Consider the following 5,268-nt stretch of genomic DNA (forward strand, 5'->3'; position numbering starts at 1 on the left):
TGGGTAGTGGTGAAATAGTGGCAGGGCGATCTCGGCTTAACCGCAGCTGATTAATGGGTGAGTAAAAGGAAGGCTCCTCCCTCTCTGTAGTGTGACTGTTTTTTTTTTAAATCACCCCTGGTGGTGTATCTTGTATGTCTGTTTAAAATAAGGTGTTTTATCTTACCTCTGTTTAGCGTGTAACACAAGGAAAATTTCTCTAGAATGCAACCCCATATAATAACCTTTAGAATAAGACTATTAGATGACTTTAGAAGCTCACCTGCTTTTCTGGTGTTCTGATCATTGCAATTTACAGGGCAAGGAAGTGACAGCAGTAGCTCTGTAGTCTAGAAGCCCAGCTGCATCAAACTTTTTGCTTGCCTGGAGCATTTTTAGCTTTAGTGAATGCTTATTCGAAAAGATGTTTGGTAGCTGGGTGAAGTGGAATCTCTGCTTCTACAGTGGAAGCAGAGACTGAAGACTGGTTTATAAAAAGTTTGCCACACAGTGTCCACGTAAGGGATGAGAGAATATTAGTGAAGAGCATCAGGACCTCCTTTATGCACCTACATGCACATCGTGGCTAAGTACCACTTAACAGAAAAAGAGAGACAGCTACAAAGGACTAAAATGTGTCTTGTGCTGTGATTAAATAATACCCCTAGGTTTGTTATATGTTTGTAAGATAAAAAAGGGTCGTTTCCACAGTTTCAATGATGAGTCAAAATTTCTAAGATGGATTTTCTAAGGTACAAACAAAGGTGTGGCTTGTTTGCCTTTTTTTTTCTTTTTCTTTTTTTTTCCTTTTTTTTCTTCTTTTCTTTTTTTACTTCCAATGTATCAGGGAGCTGAACTCACAGAACCTGCAGCTGGACTGAGGACAGTTGGTGTAAGTGTAGTTCTGTTCAGCTTTACCCAGTTCAGTAAATAATTATTTTATTTGTGGTTCAGAAATTCTAATGGACCTTATGGAAGACAATGTGATACACATAGTGTTTCCCATATGCACAGGTGTCAGTTTGCCTGTGCTGAGTACCAAAGTGAATCTGTTTGGGAGAAATGTGGAGGAAAAAAAGACTTGGGGAATATAAACAAGATGTTAGATGGGCCATCTGCTTTCTCAGTGCAAGGAAGTAATTTGTCCTATTTAGATGTATACATTTTTTTTTCCTGAAATTTGTTTCTAAGCTATGTTCAGCTTGCACTAGAGAGGTTGTTCACCTGAACAAATTCAGAGCATCCAAGGAAAGGTAATTTCCAAGAAACTCTTGGAATAGAACAATAGTAATCCTCTCAGTGCATCTTCTGCACTTCCAAGCAGCTCTTCCCCTGCATGTCACCTCTGCTAGACTGTATGCTTGCAGTATGGTATGGAGAAATGTCAAGTTCTTGTGTTCTTGGGATTTTCTTTCTCTAAAGCAATGTCTTTATATTGATCCTCTATGCTGATTTTAGTACTCAGATATTCTCTTTCCTACAGCCGCTGCTTGTGGACTAAGAAGACAAGTGCATGTTTTACATATGGTATAGCATTGTAAAAAAATTTCTACTTTTATGTTCTAGGTGGTCTGTATTGATGGAAGAAACCCTCAAATTCTTAATCCCAAAGGAAATGCTGAAAACACGGTAACTCCACATGAGAGCTCTTAAATGGGCTGTAGCTACTTCCAGTTAGGTGCATTTTTAAATTTGTTTTTTCAAAAAATATGGTGATCTTTTATTCAGAAATACTATTGTGCTTTTCCTAAAGGTGTTTTTCAGTAATTTGTAAAGAAACCATAATTCTTTAATCCCATTTTACCATCCATAATTCTTTGTTAAGAGTCAGTTAACTGGGGCCTTGAAAATGTGTTTTTGGTATTCCCAGCTATACTTTTTAAGCCGACAGTGTTTTCAGTCTCTGAACAGTACCAAAAGCTAAAATAATCCCACCTCACACCCCAAAACAGTGTGTGAAATGACAGCAAAATGCTGCTGTCTTTCATTTTATGCGGGCCAGTGGCTGGACAAATGCATGGACAGAGAGTAGGTTGTAGGAGTAACACTGCTTTAAAATGTCACCATACATGTTGACGGATATCAGTCACACAGCAATTTATTTTTGGAAAAGTTATCTTTGTTGATAACTTTATCTGACAGTAAATGTTTTCTCAAGGAAAGCCCAATACTGAGTAAGGAAATAAATTATTTCAGATTAATTTATCAACATTCTGTAAATACAGTCACAGGTTCATAAAAATGAAATTTCTTTGGAAGAAGTTTGTGACTTAACATTAATGTTTTGAACTTGTTCAGTGCAAGAAACTTCAAAATTCTGGAGGTTTCTATTAGCAGTGTGACCACAGGACCACACGCCAGCTCCTCTGTGGTACATAGCTCTTTATATATAGGCTTTTTTCTTAAGGTGCATAAAGTGTAGCAAACCCAAATAGTCCGAAGTGCTTGAAGTGAAGCCTCTACCGACTGAAATATCTTCCTTACTTACTTTCAGGGTGAATTTTTAAAACTGTCTCATTTGGAAAGAATTAAATTTGAGTGTCCAGATGGTCACTTAGCTGAAAGTCTGAAAAAGATCCATAGTAGTCATCAGTTGATCACTGAATTGGTCACACTGTATATACTGACCAACCCTCTCTGAGTGACTTTTTAGTTATTTGGCATGCCAGTTTTTCATGTGCTTTCTCATTTTACTTTCTCTTAAGAGCAAGTGGTAATCCACATGATCAACACAGGTAAACATTTGCATTATTCTCTGCTAAGCAGGTCTATTTCATAACCACAGCAAATCAGCTGTGATTATAATTGCAAATTTTGCAATTTCTGTGGAGCTTGGTATCTAACTTGATGATATGAATAGTATGTATTACTGACAAGATGAATACATCTAAAAAACTTCATGAAATTATTTTGTGTCCTCAGTGACAGTTTAGATAAACAGTCGATACTTCCCTTATGTAACAATACAGATGCTAACATCTCACTGTACAGAAAGTTCTTCTTTTTCTGTTGCATATTGATGAAGAAATAATTTAGTCCTTAAAGACACATGAAAATGGAATGAAATATGACATATTTACAGTGTGCTTTCTGCAAAGCTGCTTTTTTCCATGAGAGAAATCTTAGGGTACACAAGATATTTTGTTGGTGAAGTGCAAGACTTGAGAACTCATTTTTGTACTAAATGGGGATTAAAAACTGTTAACTTCGATATTCTTATGTATAACTATTACAAAATACCCACTGTGAGCTCAAATAATAGCCTTTGATTTTGTTTAATCATAATACATTCTCATTGAATATTAAAGTGACTCTCTTTAAAAGTGAGTGTAAAACAACTGTCCTACAGTAAGTGTACTATGCACCATGTACTATGGTACAAGCACTATCTACTGAAGCAGAAGTCACTTGATTACTTACACAAAGAAATTAATAGCCTGGAGATATAACAGTAGTTTACAGTGTGAGAGGAGGAGGATTTAATCATATTTGGATAATAATCTTGCAGAGCACTATCTGTGAGAGGGTACATAACATAAGATTCTTGTGGTATGCATTTTAGCAGAAACACACTGTAGGCCACAACCTAATAAAGAGGGGAGTTCAGGTGTTTGGCAGTGATGGCCATAGCTTAAATATCAGTGTCCTGTTATAAGACTGGTTGGTGTTTCTATTAATTTTGAGAATTCCCCTGTTGATATCAAAGAATGAAGGGTTCTTAATCAGTGTGAAAATTCTCACTGTTAAAACAATTTTGATAAGACTTGGTATCACATCTGTGTCTTGGCTTTTTATACCTGCTTTCATTGTAATAAGCCATATCAAGTCAGAAGTTCATGCTTTCTTAGATTTCCTGTTAAAGGATAAAACTATTTTTCAGGTTGTGGTTCATATAACTGCAGTGGAGAGCAGAGAAGAAACATGTATTCTCTATTTCCCCCTTGCTTCTCCAAGGGGGAAAAAATAATACTGTGTGATTGTTTGCTGATGGTGCCACACCTGTTGAAGCATGTGGTAGAAATTTAGATTATGAAGGCAGTGCTCATAGTCTCAGTGGGTTCACCTGTACACAGTTAGGAATAGGGTTTTCCTAGGGACAGCAGTGTTAATAAAGAGAAACAAACAGAATTTGCTTAGAGGAGTCATCCTGATGTGGTGGTTAATAAGGAAATAATGTTTGTGTGTGTGTATATATATATACTGTCAGCTTCTTTAGCATGATTTTTAAGAAATATATGGAAATAGTAAATGTTGTTACCCAAATCAAATAGACAACTGAGATCAGGCTTGTACATGCTACCAAAAAAAGATAACCTTGTGTGTTGTCCTCCATTCCTTGGGTGAGTTGAGAATTTTGGTTTTAGCATCTTGGTCACAAATGTTTTGATAGTTGTGTGTGTTTGGTGTTTTTTTAAGTTCTTGGTTTTTTTGTTTTTTAAAGAGTTAAACTCTGTGGAGTTTGTTACAGAGCAACCTGTAGGGATTTTTAAGAACTGCACCTCTAAGGTGTAATACCACTTTTAAGCTATCATTGTCATTGTTATCATCCTGCTTTGTGTTTTATATCCTCTCAGTTTTCAGAAGAGAGCCTTTTTCCTGCTCATTTACTTAGGGCATAGTGTGCATTGTAATGTGGTTTCTCATGTAACCTTTGTGTCTGATAGTTGTGTGTTTTTTATGTGTCATCTAGATGATGAAGAGTTAAACATAAGGAAGTACTTGGTGACGTGTAATTATAATGAGAAAGCCGTGCACTTTCGCAAATTGGTCCAGTGTGGGTCCTCTCAGCAAGCTACAGTCTTTCAGGATAGACCTGCTCCAGTGTGGGTCCTGCATGGGCGGGTTCTCTGACAGAAAAGTTGCTCCTGTGAGGGCTTCTCTCTATTGGCTGCAAATACTTTCAGGGCACACACCCTCCACACTGCCTTCTTTGCGGGCCTTGCTGTCTGCAATATTGTTTCTCAAGTGCACTTTCTTCATCAATTACTGAGCAGCTTTTTTTTTTTTTAATCTGTGAATCTTTTCTGAAACATATTTTTACAGAGGCACTACCAATTTCACTGATGGGCTCATCTTTTTCTGTCTGCTGTGGGGCAGTTTCTGGTCCCTTGTCACATAGGGCCTCACTGCCCCCTTACCAAATCATTTCCATGTTAACCCAGTAGATGAATTTTTGTTTGTAAATTGATCATCTTGTACTAATGGCAGGGAGGGAGTGTGCAGAGGTGAGTGATGAAGGTGTGACTTAAGTAAGGAAAAGGTTGTAGTGCTTTTTTCTTGCTTCTCTTT

General features: G+C 37.1%; 1 protein-coding gene across 1 annotated transcript in view; it reads right to left on the bottom strand.

The window, feature by feature from the left end:
- Positions 1-5,268, bottom strand: part of GCNT3 (glucosaminyl (N-acetyl) transferase 3, mucin type) — a 36,539-nt gene that overhangs the window by 1,307 nt on the left and 29,964 nt on the right. The gene's annotated exons all lie outside the window — the stretch shown is intronic.

The sequence above is a fragment of the Chaetura pelagica genome, unplaced genomic scaffold (assembly GCF_000747805.2).
Source record: "Chaetura pelagica isolate M959 unplaced genomic scaffold, ChaPel_1.0 scaffold222, whole genome shotgun sequence".
Lineage (NCBI taxonomy): Eukaryota > Metazoa > Chordata > Aves > Apodiformes > Apodidae > Chaetura > Chaetura pelagica.